Genomic DNA, 19770 nt, shown 5'->3' with positions numbered 1-19770 from the left:
AGACAGGTACTGGTCCTGTGGCCCAGGGATTGGGGACCCCTGGTCGAGAGGTTAAATTCACAAGAGGATCTTATAAACTGTGGCTTCTTTTTTCTCCACCTTCTTAATTCTCTCCTTATTTACTTAAGTATGATTATTTAAAATATCAAATAGTAAAATATAAACTAACAAATCCCTTCCCTCACATCAATCCTCAATCACTTCTTACTTTATCACTACTAACAATGTCTTGTGTGTCCTTCTAGGAAAAAAGCTTATGACTGCCCCGTAATCGTAACTGCACATGCTCCTGCATGTGTCCCCTGTATCGACAGCTATACACCTGCTTCTCTAGGTATCCATTACTGGAGAGGAAAGATCTTATTTCAAATAATCTAAGTTTAAGGCAACATAGTTTTAGATTACTGAAATCTGACAATGCTTTTGGTGGTGATAATTAAATAATAATGCGATTATTATTTATTATCAATAGCAGAGGTGGAAGAGAAAATTAGAAGGTTATTTAATATATTATGGAAGCCAAATCCTGAACTCAAATTGTAGAGTAAAACACTGTTGTTTGTTGGTTAATGAAGGGAGAAAATTCAGCACATAAAAGGTGGATAGATTTTTGATTCTGGGGATCTGCTTCTGAATAAACCGGAAAGAAAAGCCAATGGATATTTTTTACTGCCTCTAGTTCATTCTCATTTCATAACATTGAGAATCTTATGAGAATCTCAGAAGAAAGACTGCTCATAAGAAAGGAGAGGTTTCAGAATTAACAAATTCACTGAATAACTTCTGAAAAATGAAAGCGTATAGACATTTGGAAACCAAGACTTTGAGCTTTTAACTAAAGTACTTCAACTGAGAGCATTATCACTTAGGAATCACCCAACAAACTTAAGAACGACCTGAGTCTTTTTTCTTTTGTCCTTAGTCTCCATTCAACTCAAGAAAATAGTAAAGTATAGAAAAATGGACAGTTATTCAGGCCACAACATACCCAGAACTACTTACTAGATATATTCTCATTCATGCTGTAAAAAATTCTCGCTCCTATTCCGTGTACACTAACGTTCTTCTCTGTGTCATTTTGATGGCACATATTTCACTGGCTTTATTACACAGCAGATGGCTGGGTCGTTAAAGCCCTCTTCGAGTCCTACACTGTAGGCATTGAAACTTCATAATAATTCATAAGAAATTTTTCATTTTTTTGCCTCTGATCTGGAAAGCTCAAGCAGTCCACCACTGTTACATATTTCTCACCTTCTCTTCCTATGTGATTTACAGTAATCATCTTCCTTATTCTCCTCTTACAAATAAAATCATTTCAGATTTCTGAACTTCTCTGTTCCTTTTTTTCTAGTGAATGAGCAATAATACTTCACCATTCTGAGTTCTTTAAAGGTTCTGGACACTTGGTAAAAAGCCCACCGCATACTGAAGGTGATGTCATGGTCTCTGATAAGTACAGGAATTTGCTCAGCTAACTTTGTCTGAACTCCCTGCGGCTTTCACATATGTTATTGAAAAGGCAGCACATTATCTCTTATTAGCAGACAAGATGGTATTGAAATCACTGGAAAAAACTCAAATCCACATAAATGGAAAATTTGACAAAAGAAATACAGTAAATGGCCCTGATGGTTCTCAAATAACTATACCTCTTTAGAAAAATCACCTTAAGAGCCCAAGTTACTGATAAAAGAAATTTGGGCTTGTACCTAAAGTGAATCATGTTAGAGGAATTAATTTACTTCATCTCAGGCTGAAAGTTTTCAAATGTCATGGTTCATAAATTCTTATGGCTGGTAGGGCTTTCTGACCATTCTGCCTCCAAAAATAATCACGGAAGGGCACATTTTCCAGGAGAACAGAAAATTTGCCTCTTCAAAATTAATTAAGTCATTTATCATTTCTTCCAAAGGATCGGCCACAGTCTAGAATTACCTGGGAGTGGGGTTACAGATTTGTTCTTTTATGGACAGTTACTGAAATCTAATTGGAGGATTTCTATTTCTAGCAATATGGTAGACTAATTTATCTATAGTCCTTCCTATGTGTGAAATATTGTGAAATTAAAAATCAGCAGGGTAAATTATTGTGGAATACATAAAAGGCTCCATGGTATAGGGCGGTCTCCAGAAAGTCAGTGGGGATACCTCCCCCTAAGACAGGGCCCTTTCCAGAGGGGCACACCCACACCTTCCTTCTCTTTACCCAATGACTACATGCCTGAAGGGTGAGGGGAGAGAATGTGGTTCCCTGGGCAGACAGTGATTTTCTGAGAGGATAACTCAGCTCTAAGGTTTCCAGGGAAAAAGGTACTCAAAAATAAAAATAAAAGCCACCACCACCCCACTCCCACACCCCAAAAGCCAATGGAGGGTGTGGTAAGGTGGAGGATGAGGAGTTCCCACCACTCAGGCTCCCTTTGTCCAACCTTTTCAAACTCAGGAAATACACTTTCCTTTTTGTAGACTTCTCTGGCTTCTTGAAAGTTGGGGGAAGAGTTGGAGGAAGTAAGGGGAAAATAGATGTGGCTGCTGATCCTAAGAACACGTGGTCGAGCATGCAGCTTCTAAAAGCCAGAAACTATCATAAAGCTCCAAACCTTAGCATCAAGCAGAGTCCTCTGGAAAGGCTATCTTGACTTCTTAGCCTGGACCTGATGGTTCAGCCTCTACAAGGAATTGTCTGGGTCATGGAAGAGAAGTTCTGCCTTCAACATGAACATTTTGGGGTCCAGTTTGAATGGAAGGAACTTGCCCAGTGAAAATACAGCCTACATTTTTTACTTCTTAACAGCTGCTGAAAGAGAAAGCATCTTCCTGCCTCAACACTTCCCTTCGTACTAAATTCTCATCTTTTGCAGGACAGTATAGGTGAGAAGAAAGAAGCAGGTTAGAGATGGGGCTCCAGGTAGCACTCCTGTGACTGCCTTCTCAGCCAGGTCACCTGCCTTATTAGGAACAGCCTGAGGAATTAGTCTCATTTATGCAAGGAAATACATCTACATGTGGCTATGTCCAGTTAGTGGAAATGTATCCATCCTAACTTCTGCTTTCCAGCTGCAACTAGGGTGTTGTGTTGGGAGTAGATAAAGTTCTCTAGGCACAGTCAGGCAAAGAGCAGCTGGTCACTTGTGTTTCTCTCCTGTCAGTCTCTAAGATGGATCTGACTGGGTCCCACCTCCTGCCAGCAGTGGTGAACTGGGTAATTTGAGCCAACTTTCCCAGTGAACACAACAAAGAAAGCTGGATGAGGTTAACAACAAATGACAAACCTTCCTAAAAGCACCACAAAGCTAACAAGATAGGGAGGAATTTCAGGTTTAAGATGTGAGAAAAGAAATAGATCTAGACATGTGGGCCTCAGTACTAGGGGCCACTTTTACCCAGTTGGAGGGGCTTGTCAATCCAAAACAGGAAGCTAGGAAGCTGAGCAGCGCATTGATGGCCTCATGGAATCAAGAGGCCAGGGCCTCTCTAAGGCCTGGTAAACCACTTTACACTTAGAGTAGGACCCCAAAGAGCTTCAAGCTTGTCCAACCCACCTTATTTTGTTGTTGTTGTTGTTCTGTTTCATTTCGTTTTAGGCTTTTAGCAGCCTGAAGCCATGGTTTTTACTTTCTGTCTCTAGTTTTAAGTGGAAAAGAGGGATGAGGAAGGGGCTTTACTGGCCCAACCAGAATCAGGAACTAAGAACCCATGACTGTATTCTCTCCCTTGGACACCCCCCGATAGACCCTAGAAGTAAGAGAGAACAAAAAGTAAACTAGTCTGGCTTCATGTCATCTGGGTGATCCAGAAAATCTGAGGCCCCAAAATTGACCCACTATTGCTGATACCCCAGAAAACCTTAAGAAGTTAATTAAAAATTCTCTCTTGAACTCATCATCTGTATTATGATTATCCAAAGTCTCAAATTATCAAATGTCCTGAAATGTTAAATATCACTAATTATATGAAGCACTATTATTTTACGTACCAGTGAAAAAGAAAAAATGCTGTCAACTGTCTCTCCATCTAAGCTTGCTTCAGGAACTAACAAGCAGCTCTATGACTAAGAACAAAATGTTTAGCCTGAAACATGGCACTGGAGATGTTGGAATCATGGAACATGAGGGTTGAATGGAATTCCTTATAAAATAGCCACTATACCTAAGAGATCAGAGGTTATTGTTTTTCCTTTTGTCAAATGACTTTCTATAGAAAGGTTATTTTAAAAAAAAACTACACTCAAATAGATAATTCACCAAAACAACAACAACAAAAAACACCACACACACTCACACACACAGAAAGTTTTATAAAAAAATCCTATAGAAAAATGTTTAGCTGTATTGGTTAGCAAAATGTAAATGAAAGCAATAAAGACACCTTTACTTTGTCATATTAGTAATTACAAAAACAAGTATGTTATCAATGGTGTGGTGAAATTTCATCATTTGTAGCATGCTATCAATATAAGGTAAACTGGTACACCGTTTTGGTAAAGCCATTGAACACAATGCACACACATCCTTGGCTCAGTAATTTCACTCTTTGGGAATGTATACCAAGAAAACAATCCAAATTGTAGAAAAAGCACAGACACAAAGTTGCTCACGCAGTGATGGCAGGGAGAAATGAGGACCAAACTTAATGTTCACTAATAGCAAAACGTTGTGGTAAATTAACAAGCTTCTAAGGATTGCAGCCATTAAAAATTATGTTCACAACAATGAGAACACAAGGATACCGGGAGGGGAACATCACACACCGGCGCCTGTCAGGAAGTGGGGGTTAGGGGAGGGAGAGAATTAGGAGAAATACCTAGTGTAGATGACAGGTTCATGGGTGCAGCAAACCACCATGGCACATGTATACCTAGGTAACAAACCTGCACATTCTGCACATGTACCCCAGAATTTAAAGTAAAAAAAAAATAGCATCAATAAAACTCTGACATTGTGGAAAGACACAAAAAAATTATGTTCACAAAGTTTATGTTCACAAAAATTATGTTCACAATAACACATACATTGTTTATTCTAATAAAAAAGGCAAGAACAATTAAAATTGTATGTACAATATGGTCTGAATTGTTCAAATGAGTTTGAAAATGAGCTTAAAAACACACTAAAAATAAACATAGCAAAATATGATTGAGATTAAAGTATCAAAGGATCACAGGTAGAATGTGTTTATTATTCTTGCCACCTTCCATAATGAATACATATTACTTTTTTAAATAGACAAATGTTTTCATTCTAGTTATTTACTGTAAAGATGATACAAAAAAGCAATAAAAGAAGTTTTTATAAAATAATCTCATTCCACCAATCAAACCGTCTCAGTTTTTCTGTGATTGTTTCAATACTGCCTGTGTTTACACACACCTTTGGCATAGATGTAATCAGTTTGAATTAATGAGTGGTTCTCTGAGGATCAGTGCCCTGGAAATGAGACAAGTTATCAAACCCTTTTCCTGCCTAGTCTCCCTACACCGACACACTCTACAACCAGGAAGACAGAAGAACGGTATCCCAGCAGCACTGAGTGACAAGGGGATGGGGTGAGCTCCTGGCTCCTTGCCCCAGCCTCCCAGCTGATCTCTGTGTGACCTTAGCAAGCCATCTAACCACTCGCAGCTTCAGTTTCTCTAATTATTCAACGGGCAAGCAGGGCTGTCCAGAAACCCCTAAAATCTCTTTCAGGTCTAATTTCTGTGACTGTGTGCACATTTGACCCAAAATCTCCAAACAGGTCTCAACTCGAAAAATTTTATACAAATCAAACCTGTTTAAATACAAATGAAAGACGAGCAATGCTTTAAAGGAAATCTCTACCACAGCAAATCTTCATGTAGAATATTTCTTATTTCTTATTTTTAATTTTTGTTAAATCTAGACATTGATATATTGCCAGATCAGTCTCGTGCAGGGCCAGGCATTTATAGTTAACATTTCTACACTAAAGCAACAATTAGAACACTGTCTTCCTCACTGAAGCTAAGGTGATCTAAACTAAGGAAAAAGATGAATTAATGAGAAATCTGAATTATAGTTTCATTTGCAAAGCCTTATTATCTTAAGTTCTTAAATTCATACAGTCATACATCACTCTGAGAAATGCATCATTAGTCAATTTCCTGGTTATGGGAACATCATAGAGCATACTCACACAAACCTGAATGGAATAGCCTACACACCTAGGCTATATGGTATGGCCTATTGCCCCTAGGCTACAACTCTGTACAGCATGCTACTGTACTGAACACTGTAGGCAACTGTATCACAATGGTATTTGTACACCTAAATACGTCTAAACATGGAAAAGGTACAGGAAAAATATAGTATTATAATCTTACAGTTTCACAGTCCCACATGCAGCCCTTCATTGACTGAAATGTCATTATGTAGCACATGACTGTACTTAAATTACTTGTCCCCCCAAAATAAGGGGGCAAGTATTTCCTGCCTGGCCAGTTTTAATGCAAGGACGTCTCATCCCAGGCTCAGGTATTCCAAGAGAAAAGTTTGAATCAATGTACTCCTATTATAAACTCTTCAAATACCATTAGTGTGACCTGAAAAAGAGTTTCATTCACTTCCCGAGGCAATAACCTCAGCACTGACCAACCTCGTTTATAAGGTGCAGTAAGTTACTACTACCCACTAGTGGAACACAGAGCCTCCTGCTAAACCGGAATGAACCCTGCCCCTCATTTCACCTATGATGCTGCTAACGTGGACCTGGGGTTGCAGACGATATGGAAGTTCTTACTTTTGAGGGTAGGTGTTAACAGAAGTACAGGTCACCCCGGATTTAACAATTCCATTTTGATCTGTGCTCTCAATTTAAGTCAACACTTTGAGAAGTTTCTCTTAGCTCCTATCAGTCATAGGTAGGACTAATTTTCTATTCTTGCAGACACAGCTGTCCAGTCGTTCCTCAAAACCTTTCCCAAAGGCTGTTTTCCCACGAAGCTAATGAAACTTAAATTCAGAGCCCATCATTTGTCCTCACCAGACCCTTCCAAGGCCTGGGAGGTGCCCTAGCAATGTGCTCCCCTTATCATTTTGTCTTTTCTTTAAAGAGGGTCCATCAAATTACATAAGCACCAAGTCCACCTGAACTGAATCCTCTTCTGCCATTTTCCTCCCCGGCTGGTGGTTACCAGGCACTGCCCAAGTAGCAGGCTGGGAAGATCTCGTGGGTAATGCAGTTCTGCGACCCACAGTTCTGGTATATAAATCAGCCACACTAGAAAAAGAAGAATTTGAGGTTTCATGCTTCAAAAGATGAACTTAATATAATAACCAGATTGGATATGAGGCCTGAAAAAAGAGGTATTTATTCTAATTTATGAAATTACTTATATGAAAAGTTCTGCCATGTTAATTACACATGTATTAGTTCCTCTTTATTGAAAAGAATTGAATTACATTAGATAAGGCCTCTATTATATGGCATGATACATAATAACCAATAACCCTTAGAACAGTGGTTCTCAAGTAGCAGTGATTTTGTTTCCAAGGGGATACTTGGCAATGGCTGGAGACATTTTGGGTTGTCACAACTTGGGGAGCAGGCTGGTGTATGGTGCTCCTGGCATCTAGGGGGCAGAGGCCAGGGATGTTGTTAAGCATCCTGTAATGCACAGGACAGCTCCCCACAACAAAAACTTATCTGGCCCATAACATCAACAGCGCCCAGGTTGAGAATCACTGCCTTAAAATAATGGGCACATGTAGGTGAGGAAGCAAGGATTCTCCCTGCAAACAATAAAGCTTTAAACTTTGGAGTGGAATGTATGAGGGCCAAGCTGGCAGGTGGCTCACAGAGAGCCACTGTCTGACTTCAACCACTGCACCATGATAAACAGCAACGAAGCCTCCAGACATTCATGAATCATGGGACTGCAAGGACCCTTGCCAAGACTGGCTACGTGAGGAGGTGGTGGTTTCAGGAGCACCAGGAAAGGCACTTTGCCTCCCCAGTTACCTCTGACACCCACTTGTCTGTGCCTGACATCGTCTCATGGTGAACACAGCCTTTCATTCCATAATGAGGCTTAAAGTGCAAAGACCCCTGGAAGAGAGAACACAGTGACCTACATTCATATTCAAGAGAAAGTGACTGATGACAGATTGGTTTTCCCCTGAGACCAGTTTTCATACAGTGAAAGGCTCTGAACAGCTGAAAGTGATGGAGAGGAAGAGCAGACAGCAGGCCCTGATGAGGCCGGGAAGGGGTGAAGAAATGGGCAATAGAGGTCACTAAAATAAGTGTCACCTACCCTGGCGACTCTTTCTGCCTGAGCCTGCAAGGAGGGAAGGATGCAGAGAAAAAAAAAAAAAAAGTCACATTCTTGGCCTTGAAGAAGATTACAGTCAAGTTCAGCTCAGGTGAAAAAAACTCCAGGAATGCTTGAAAGAATGGCTGAGATGCAGGGCAGTGCTACCCCACAGCCAGGACAGGAGACCAAGGTCCTTGCCAGCTGTGGGATCATGCTGAACCTCAACTGGTTCTGGGTGATGCCCCCCACCTGACACCTAGCATAGTCCTTGACACAGTAAAATGTTCCAGCAGCACTTGTGTGTTGAGTGAAAGGAAACTATTCCAGAGGAAGATCTAGCAAATGCCTAAACTACTCTAAAGACAGTTTGTTTTCCTCGACACCTTTGCCAAAACGATTTCCCTCAATTTGGGAGGAAAGTCTTTGTTAGTTGTCTTTGCCCATCTGAATCCTAGTTCATCTTGCAAAGCCCATTTGTTTTCTCTGTCAATTCCTGACAGCTTTTCCCTCTTTTCTTATCAGCGCGTTCGTCTAGTACTTACCATATTTTCTATGTATCTTTCATAACGGGCTTACTTACAGAAAAGATTTCAGAGAGGCTTGCAAGGTCACAACAAAAATACTGTAATATAGTTTTTTTTTTATAAACACTTTAAAAAGGAGGTCTCAGAAATAATTTAGGGAGAAAAAAATCATTATACCAAGAAGCTGGGATAAAGCTGTTACCAGGAATTTCCAGAGGCCAAGGCAAAAAGATAAACATACAAGGCACATAGAGAGTTCTCAATGTCTGATAAGAGAAAAACCACAGTTCCATGTGGTGAGAGTATGTTTCAGGTTAAATTCCAGGAGGAATTTGCTCCTGGCTTTTCATATATGCTGCCCAAGTTGTCATTTTACATGTTTATCTCGTGAACCAGAGTTCTTTAAGACAAAGACTACATCTTAGACTACATTTCTCTGATAAATGCCTATATTGCATTGTAAATACTCAAATATTTGCTAATGGATATGATTTTCTTGCCAGTCTGGATATTCCAGGGCATCTCAAGATCCTGATTATCAGAGTAACAGATTCATCAAATCTCTTAGCAGGAAAACTATTGAATTCTAGTCCTAGGGCCCCAGCCATGGGCAATGATGGGACTTAAAGACTCTCTCACCCCAACACCACTGGGTATCAGTTTGGAGTGAGGGGCTGGAAGGTTCAGCTGGCCCTGTCTTCATGCTTCTCTCTCCCTTCCTCCATTGGTTCCTTCCTTGTTTAGAAGGTGTCTTTTCATCTGTCTGTCTCCAGCACAGATTCTCTGTCCCTTTGAGCATTAGGGCTTTGCCTTATGGCCCTTCGATTCCCTGCGATAACTCCATGGAGCTTTACACAAAGAAACTGACTTTTCTAATGCAAGGAAACTGAATTGGAAAGAGGTTCCAGGCAAGACTTTTTACTATTCAGCCCTGCTCCTAGCTGACAAACCCTCAAGCATAGAAGTGTACCCTCAAGTGTAGACGACCAGCCCTTCATGTACCACACAAGCGGTTCGGAAAGGTTAAAATGCAGGTCACTAAAGGAGTTGAAGACTCAAGGGTCAGAAGATATTATATTTTCTCTCCCTTGTTTCTATCTGTACCCCAAAAGTACACTGGGCAACCCTTCAGCAAAAAAGCCTTGTGCACTAAGTAGGTGCTCAGTAAATATCTATTACAATAAGATCATAGCATAGCTACCTTGAACACAGTAGGTACTCAATAAATATCTGTTACATTGAGAACCTCATGACACTTCACCTTTGCACGGGGTAGGTGCTCAATACGTATCTATTCAATTGAAAAGTTTGTAGTATACCTGCTTTTCACATAGTAGGTGCTCAATAAGTATCTTTTACGTTAAGGTTATTGTAAGATAGCTGCCTTGCACACAGTAACCTCCCAGTAAATGGCTATTGAACAGTTGCGGACACTCCTCCTTAGAGAACCCAGGCAGGGGTGACATTAATCAACCACCAGGCACAGATCCATGAATGGAAATGCACGTCTCGAGGTAGTGCTTTCCAGAGTGCTGGAGAGGCGCGTGACAGTACGCGGCTGCTGCACTCTTTCCGGACGCTGCTGACCCACTGCTGGCTCCGAGGTATCGATTAGCGATCAGAGTCCATTCCCCACCCAGGGGCGGGAAACAGCCGCCTCCTCCAATGGTCATCTCGGGGCCGCACCTGGAACTTCCGCCACAGCCCCCTCCCGGGGCATCCGCCCACCCCGGCTTTACCTACGATTCCAGCGAGTAGCAGGCAGAACAAAAGCAAAAGCCGGTCGGACTTGCGATTGCTTTTCTGATAGACAGCAACCCAGGAGGAGGCTGGGGGAGCCGGCCCGGGACCCAGGACGTCAAACCCGAGCCGCTGCCCTCTCCAGCAGGCTGGGGCTCTGGGTCGCCGGGCGGGGAAAGCGGCGGGGTCCCCCCACTCCCCTTCTCCCAGGGGCTACCGACCGGGAGTGTGGGCGCCTCGGTCGGGTGGCGAAGGAAGAGGGCTCTGTATCAACCCTTGAACAAGGAAGGGAGAGGCTGGAAGGGAGGATAATCGGGGACTGGGGCAGACCCCGCAACCGCGATCCAAATCTGAACTCGCAGTGTGAACCGCCCCTCGGCGACCCCAAGCGCTCGGGACTGTCCCCGGGGGTGGGGTCCCCTCGCGGGGCCCGGCCCCTGCGTCCTCCTCCTCTAAACACACCGCAGGGAGCCCAGCTGCAACCTCCCATCCCAAACGGGTCGGGGACAGCACTGGCGCGCGGTCCGCGGGCGAGGAGGTCACCCAGGGCAGCCGGGCGGGTCCCGCGGGAGACCCCCGCCGCTCGGACACTCGCTAGTTTGGCAGTGGCTTGGCCTGGGGGGCTTACTGTTAGGGTGAGGTGGGGAGGCAGACAGTGCGAGGAAGTCTCATCTCTTCTCCGCTTCTCCGGAGCCCGCCGAACTCCAAGAGGCGCAGGCGGCGGGAGGAGAAAGCCAGCGGAGGGGGAGCCACTTACCGAGGCAGAGCCCGAGAGCGCGACGGCCCGGGCACGAGCCGCCCTTTGTCTGCGGCTGCGTCGCCGGCGCGCTCGGCCAGGCCGGTCCCAGCCCTGGCGCGCGGTGAGCTCCCGCGGGCGCCCCGACAGCCCGGCTCGCTGCTCCCGCTCGGGCTCGGGCTCCGGCCCCGGCCCCCGCCTGGGCTGCCGCTGCCGCGGCTCCGCCCCGAGCCGGGCCCCGCCCCCACCCGCTGGGCCCCCACCTGCTGCGGCGGTGGCGCTGGGGAGCCGGGCCCTGGGCGCCGGGGGGCGGCCGCCTCGCGCGCGCCCCGCTCTGCCCTCCCGAAGCCTCCAGGCCGCTCGGCCGCGCGGTCCCGGGGCCTTCCCGGACCCAGCCCCGCGGAGACGAGCTCACCTGGGGAGCCGAGCCCCGTCCGGGGGTAGCCTGGCCTTCCCGAGGCACACGCGGTAGAGCTCCAGTCACTCAGACGCCAGTCCTCACGCCCGCCGGGGGTGGGGGATCCTCGGGCTGCGTCCGGGAGGGAGGGGGCGCCGGGAAGGCGGGAAGCGGGGATCCGCCTGAGCCCGGTCGCCGCCCCGCCAGCCCCGCGCTGCTGCAGCCGCCGGGGGCTCGGTGGGAGGGTGGGTGGGGAGAAGGAGCCGGCGGGGACCGGTGGGCTCTGGAACCGAGGAGACCTGCGCGCTCGGGAAGGGGCACCGGGCCGAGGGTCGAGGGGGCGCGAAGCCCACGTGTACCGGTCCCCAGCCGGCCTCAGATTCCGAGCGGGCCGCCTGGGCTGTGAATCTTTGCTCACTGGCATGACCGGAATAAAACTAACAAAAGGGAACCAACACTTTGGGATCCGGAGGAAAGGGACAGGAGAAGCCACTGGTCCCTAACACTGGTAATAACTGGTGCTTCTGTGGTGCCTTCAGCGAGCCCAAAGCTGTGGGCACCAATGAGGGGCGTCACTGAACGCGGTGAGTCCCGTTGGAATGGTTAAGGCGCTGCTTTTCGAGGCATAGAAAAGTCTGATAACCTAAATATCGTATAATGAGGTCGCTGGTGGCTTTAGCTGCCCATGAGCTCTCTCCTCTCCCAACTCCCAAAGCCTTCCGAGTGAGACCTGCGTTTTGGCACTTTAATAAGGTCTGCTGTGTACTGCGCTTATTCCCTCTTCGTCCCCCACCTCTACCCCCAGAGCCTAATGCAATTCCAGGCGCTTAATAATTGTTGCAAGAATTCGCTGTCGAATTTTAGCGTGGGCAAAAACATAAAAATGAAGGATTGTGGGATCATATTGGAAAATGCACTAAAGGTTTGCACAGTGATGGTGGTATGAAGTGTAATGAATGTTAGTTGCCATTAGTACCTGGTTGTGCTGCGACTCCTATGTGTGCAGGTAGTAGGTTTAGGAATATATGCTAAGTTAGAGACCGCAGTTATCAGGACCTTCATTTACCTCAGATAATAGTTAGGGATAAGGAAGTAGTGTGTAGCAAGCAAGTGTCTGTACATCTGTGGTAAGATTCCAATGTGTCTTCCCCAAAGAGAACATTTTAACATTTTGCCTCCTTGATTTTCATTACAAGTATTACCAATTCAGCAAGTAGGCATAAATATGAAATGTTTTGTGTTGATTTTTTCATTTTTATAACATCTCTTCTATGAAGGAAGAATAAGAGGCCCAAGGCTGCTCATTTAATCCAAAAGAAGCAGAAGGACAAATGTCCCACCACTTTAAACCCACTAAGTGCAAAGTGAAGATATGGTGAGTCCGAATGAAGAGACTGACCCCCGAGAACACCTGGAAAGCTCAGAGTCCCTTCCAGCGTGGTTTTTTTGGTTTTGTTTTGTTTTTGTTTTTGTTTTTGTTTTTTAAATCTCTTTGTCTTAAGTCTGGAAGCTGCTCTTGAGAGCAATGTGCTTGTCCACGCGAGATAATTTATCTCTTCCATTGGGCAACTGGGAAAATGTAATTTTCTCTGTGTGATGAGCATGAGTGAGTGGTTCATGCATAGTGAATGGCCATCCTCCAAATCGTGGGACAAGAGACTGTGAAATATGCATATTTAATATCAGTGCCCATTACCGTACAATAGCGGGGGAATGAACAAGAAGCGAGTATCTGTCTGGGGCTCTCCGCTGTCGGGTAGTGGTGTTCTCCTGTTCTCCTTGCTGCTATCAGGAAACAAGTTATTTCTTATTTTTACCCCATAGGGAAGACTCCTAAAGAAACAGCTGGCTGAAGTCAGTGTCAATCACTAGAAAATAGATGCACAGAATTCTGGAGTTGGGAAGTTCACCAGGTCATTCTGTTTTAAGACTTTTTTTCTGGGAGAAAAAAAAAAATGAGCCAGCATTTCCTTACTGCCTGTGACTAGACACCAGAAGCTGTAACTCGGTGGCTAGGCCAGGGGTGCCCACATCTACAGTGGCCCTGGAGGATATGGGGGCAGGGGGTGCTGCATAGAGCAAAAAAGTGCCCTGTCTGCCTTGCTTAGGGTATTTTGGTATAATTTTCAAAAATGTTGTGCTGGCTGAATTTGTCTCCCATGGCACCCATTTTTGACTTAGATCTAGGTAGAGGAGGGGAGCAACTTCGATGATTAAACAGATTCCTGACCCTACCCTTTCTGTTCCCAGGAGGAGTTGGCATTGGGGCCAGTGACTTTGCATGTGGCCTCTCTTCCGGGGGTAAGCACTGGCCATGTTTGAGGAACCCACTGTATCATGGCCTCTAGATGAGGGGGTACCCTCAGCAGCCAGGTGCCCCTCTCCCTCTTGGGTTGCTTCTTTCTTGGGAGAGGACTGACGTTTTTTCTCCTTGTCTCTATTTATCTACCCATTTCTCTCTCCTTCCATTCCTCCCTCCCTCTCCCTCTCCCTTTCCTTTCCTCCCTCTCTTTTCTCATAGGTCCAGCCTGTCCAGCTATGAAGGCCTGGGCTGTTCTCATAGAGTGGGATCTAGGGCCTAGGAATTTGAAATCACACTTTCTTCATTCTTTTTTCTGGAAATGCCTTTCCTCACCACAAGAGAGATGAGATCCAAGATGCGGGATTGACTTGATTGAAGGAAGTGATGAGCTGTGTGAGTTGCTTGGTTCTAGCTATAAACTAGTGATTCCACACTTGCATGCTTATGAGAATCACCTAGGAAAGCTATACGTCCATGGAGAAAAAGAAACAATAGGTGACTACAGTGGCCCACTTACCAGCATCTGTCCCTGTCTCTCATATTCTGCCTTCCCTCCTTATCTTATATTGTTTGTGCTGCTATAACAGAATACCCAAGACTGGGTAATTTATAATGAACACAAATGTATTTCCCTCAGTTCTGGAGGCTGGGAATCCAAGATCAAGGCAATGGCAGGTTTGGTCTCTGGTGAGGGTCAGGTATCTGCTTCCAAGATGGTGCTTCATGGCTGCATCCTCTGGAGGGGAGGAATGCTATGTCCTCACGTGGCATAAGGCAGAAGGGCAAGAGGGCTGAATACTGCATGAGGCCTCTTTCTGGCTGGGCACAGTGGCTCACACCTGTAATCCTAGCACTTTGGGAGGCCGAGGCGGGCAGATTGCCTGAGCTCAGCAGTTCAAGACCAGCCTGGGCAACATGGGCAACATGTCTCTAGTAAAATACAAAAAATTAGCCAGGCACGGTGGCGTGCACCTATAGTTCCAGCTACTCAGAAGGCTGAGGCCGGAGAATCGCTTGAGCCTGGGAGGTGGAGGTTGCAGTGAGCTGAGATCCCGCCACTGCACTGTAGCCTGGGCAACAGAGCAAAATTCTGTCTCAAGAAAAAAAAAAAAAGTCACCCTCCACTTGTGTACACGATCTCGCTCCTCTCACTTTTGTAAGGACTTCTCTCTGTAAACATGCCTCTATCTGTTTGATCACCAGTTTTGCCTTAATGCCAGGTCCTAAGCAGTAACTTTCAAATATAGTTTAATGTCTCCCATCTTTAAAAAACAAAACAAAACAAAATACTCTTTTGACCCCATTCTCCTCCAGCTGCTGCCTCAACTCTCTTCTTCCCTTTACAACATCTCCTGGCAAAACAGAACTTGCCTTCTCTCCTGGTCTCTACTTCCTCTCCCTGCATCCTCTCTCTAACCCATTCCAATCATCACTCCATGCAAACTACTCTGGTCAAGGTCATCACAGACCTCCATGTTTTTAAATCTAATGAGCAGTTCTTAGGCTTTATCTTACTTGACCTATACAGCATTTGACATAGTCAATCACTCCTTTCTCCACTTTTTTGTGTGACTCCCAGGATGCTTCTGGATTTCATCCAACCTTACAAGTCCTTCAAGGAACAATAAATGCTAACTACTCAAAACAACACAGCAAACAGCACACAAAATGGAGCTGTACTAAAGCCACCAAATTCAGGAATACAACAGAGATGCCTCCTATCACCACTATTATTAACATTGTTTTAGAGACTAAAATAAAGTAGTAAGACATGAAAATGAAATAGTAGATACAAATATGGAAAAGGAAGAAAGTCTTTCATTGTAAATGCTATAATTGCACAACTAAAAACCTTAAGACTCTAGTTCTTTAAGAAGAACTATTAGAACTAATAGTAGAATGTGGTGGTGTTGCTAAATATAGTAAAAAGAATAAATAAACCCAAAATCTGGTTGTTTAAAAGGAATAATAAAATAGATAAACCCCTCAGAAGCCTGGTTAAGGAAAAGAGAAAGAAAAAATTAATATTATCAATAAAAAGGTGATACCAGCATAGATTCAGAAGATATTCTAAATATTATCAAAGAAAATGAAATGCAGTTTCCTGGTAAGATATTTAAAGTAGTTGTTTTTATCTTGTATCAGACATAGTCCCTGCTTTCACAGAGCTCATAGTCTAATAAGAGAGAGAGATATTAAATACATGCTTACACAGATAAGTGATTTTCCTGTGTGAAGGGTCTAACAAGGAGACCTAATCTCATCTGGAGAATCAGGAAACGTTTCATGTGGGAGTAAAAATGAAATTGGATGAAGAACAGAGGAAGAGCGGCTCAAGTAGAGGGAACAGTATGAGGGACACAAAGGAAAAGTTTGGAAAGTTTGAAAGTATCTCATCGGCTACAGGGTAGGACAGGTGGTGGGGAGAGCAGGTGGAGAGAGAGGCAGGGCACAAGCCATGCAAGGGGTTTCTAGGCCATCACAAAGATTTTGACCTTATCCTAAGTATCTTGAGAAGCTCTTTCAACATTTTGAGCAGGGAAGAGTTGAATCCCTACTGTGTAAATTACTTCCTCTGTAAGATATTCAAAGATTGTAACCATGCATCAAAGTAGCATTGTCCAGGATCCTTTGTAACTAGCATCACTCAGTGATACCAGCCACCAACCCCGCCCGTCTTCCTCTGTAGCCCTCAAAATGCTCAATGCCTTGAAGGTTTTGGTAGAAATTCTGGCATGTCTTCAAAGCAAGTTAACACAGGTGACCAGTGGTCACCTGGGGCAGATCTTGACTCTCACCTGATTCCCACAGGCAGTGCAGACCTCTCCAGCCTGTTTACTTCCTACAAGTTTCTTGACTGGCTTAGCCCATCCCAGCAGTCTCTTCTTTCAAGCCGTGATAGATAAGTCCTCACCAGAGTTTTAAGTACATTTTCCTACCCTTGGTGTTTACCCAGTCCTGTGTTTTTCAAACTATAGATCATAACCCATTATGGGCTGTGAAATCAATTAGGTAGATTGTGCTGGTATTCTTGAAATGATGGAATAGAATAGAATAGAAAATAGCAGAATTCATTGTAAATGACAAGCGTATTACTTGTGACATTACAATTTCAGATATACATGTTTGTGTGTATATACACCATAGGTCACACCATTAAATGGTTTTTAAATCATGAAATCATGACCCATGATCAAAAACAATGTGAGATTTAGAACACTACTTCCTCCCTTCATCTGCTCTGTGTGAAAACTTGAACTTACTTTGGTTTCTTTTGTCATTTCTCCATGAGAGTCCAAAGAGTCCAATGATTCTTTTGTTCATTTCTCCAAGTTGTTTTAATTAATCACCCGGCGTGCTAAAATGTCCTGTTCCTCTCATACGATCTCCTGTTATTAGAATATGTTCCGAGTTTTCCCCCTAATCCTGTTGCTTGAGTTTTTCTTCATCACCAACAGTGGCTCATGCTTATAAAATTACCCCATGGTTTGATGAATAGCCCATATTTTTATGGACATAAAACTTACTGCCTGTGTCTTTTTGGTACCTAATTGAGCGAACCAGCGTCAGAGTGGTCTTTGAACTTCATCCTTCAATTCCCGAATTATTGAGTATACATTATTGTTTTAGATTCCCAAACAACGATCATGCCAAGCTAGTATGGTCCCTGACATCCAGGAGCCTAGAAGACAATTAATCTAATATTTGTCCTAGTCACTTAATTATTGAGTGCTTACTACATGATTAGAACAGTGTTATATATTTACACCCTGATGGTTATAACCCGCTGGACAAAGACTCGCAGTTCTAACTTTTAAACTTAGTCTATTTGTTCCCTGTCCTGCCTCCCCTCCCTACCCCTAAGTCAGCATGTTCATGGCCCCAGCTTTTCTCAGTGTGGATGTGGGTTGTACAGAAATGGAAAGCAGTCTTATACCATCTCCATCAGCACTCAGTAAATGTGGAATTGGATCACTATCTCCAATCCCTCACTCTTCCAATGCCAGATGAGAAATACACTGTTATAATTGCAAATGAACAACACATGGTTTTTGTTGTTGTTGTTGTTTACATGAACTAAAAAACCTCAAGGGACATTTAAAAATGTGTTTCTAAGTGATGAAATAATTTTTGCTTCAAAAATTGAAAAGAAATTGTTTCTGGCTCTATGAAGACCATCATCTTAAAATTACTCTATCGTCTGTATTCTATGAGCCTTAGCACACATCCAAGGAAGCCTCTGTCTATGCATCAGAAATTTTACTAGTAACGGCATTTCTTATGGTTAGTCTTGCTTGTGTAATTTTCATGGGAAAACATTAAAAATTATTACTGGGTAGATTAAATACCAATGTGTTTTTTAATACTTTTAATATAAATCACACACACACACACACACACACACGTCTTTAGTGAAAGCACAATGAATTCAGTTATTTCACCAGCACATTCAGTCAACTATAAAAGATTAGAAAACACATTTTGCTCAACCAGTTCAAGAATATAGCAACCTAAAATCTTTTAGGAAGTTCCATTTCTTTGGAAAAAGAATTTGAACAAACCTGAGTCCTCAGAAAAGCTATCTGGTGGCCAGGAAATGTGTGTACCCAGAGGGAAGGCAAGGATTGGTGAATTTGTTAGGAGTGTATACTTGCATGTCAGTCAGTGTCATTTGTTTTTATAGAACACTCTAGTATTCTATACTAGAGTACTAGAAACCCTGTCTCTACTAAAAATACAAAATTTAGCCAGGCATGGTGGTGGACACCTGTAGTCCCAGCTACTCAGGAGGCTGAGACAGGAGAATTGCTTGAACCTGGGAGGCTGAGGTTGCAGTGAGCTGAGATTGTGCCACTGTACTCCAGCCTGGGTGACAGAGAGAGACTCTGTCTCAAAAACAAAACAAAGCAAAACAAAACAAAACAATAAACAAAAACTAAAAGAGTAGTGATGATTACACATAGCATGCCTCTATCAAAATATCTCATGTACCCCATAAAAATATACATATACTATGCACCCACAAAAATTAAAAAAGAAAATCATAAGGAGGAGAAAATATATTCACTATTCATTAAGTGGAAATGGATCATTATAAAGATCCCCATCCTTGTCATCTTCACGTTGGGTAGGCTCAGGAGGAGGAAGAAGAGGAGGGGTATTTCTTCTGTCTCTGGGGTGGCAGAAGTAGAAGAAAATCCACATACAAGTGGACCCACACAGTTCAAACCTCTGTACTATTGTTCAAGGGCCCTCTGTACTTCAGTGTCATCTCCTAGGAGGTGGCCAGCCTCAGGGAATCATTTCCCAGAATAACAATTCTTAGAAAGGTTCAGGGTCTAAAACAAGGTAACTAATTCCCACCTTTCTCTGTAGGACAAGTATGACTTCTTTATGCATTGTTAATACCTATTCCCCAGTTTGGTTTTGTTTTCTGGAAGAAATTCTATACTTATTATAGTTATGCCTGATGTATGCCATGTCATTCACAGAAAAGGATTTTGTAAAAGGGAACTGTAAATGGCAATTTTCAATATTAAAAAGAATATGAAACTATAAAGCATTCATCTAAGTTTGGTACATCACTCTCAGTTTAGAATTATCCTCAGTATTTTATTAAATAAGGATGGCTGCTGCCCAATTCTGGCAAAGACAAAGAAAGCCTCTACCTAATATTGGCAGATGTGGCTGATAATAATAGACTTCCCCTTCGCTGTGGAAGTGGAGACTTCCTTTGCCTAACTCTAAAGGAACCTGGTTAACAAACAAACAAACAAACAAAAAGTATGCCAATGAA

The 19770-nt window shown here is 43.6% G+C and overlaps 1 protein-coding gene across 2 annotated transcripts in view; it reads right to left on the bottom strand.

Annotated features, from left to right (window-relative positions):
- Window positions 1-11781, bottom strand: part of MAPK4 (mitogen-activated protein kinase 4) — a 171158-nt gene extending 159377 nt beyond the window's left edge. Inside the window, exon 1 of one of the 2 annotated variants that reach the window (XM_009192749.3) lies at window positions 11690-11781. The gene's annotated coding sequence lies outside the window, so the exon portion shown is untranslated. Of the gene's footprint in view, window positions 1-11295; window positions 11452-11689 lie in introns of those variants that run through there. The other variant, XM_009192748.3, reaches the window with a different exon arrangement.
- Window positions 11782-19770: the final 7989 nt, after the last annotated feature.

Source organism: Papio anubis, chromosome 19 (assembly GCF_008728515.1).
Source record: "Papio anubis isolate 15944 chromosome 19, Panubis1.0, whole genome shotgun sequence".
NCBI classification, from domain to species: domain Eukaryota; kingdom Metazoa; phylum Chordata; class Mammalia; order Primates; family Cercopithecidae; genus Papio; species Papio anubis.
Note: the sequence above shows the minus strand (reverse complement) of the source record. Positions and strands in the feature narration are given on the sequence as shown.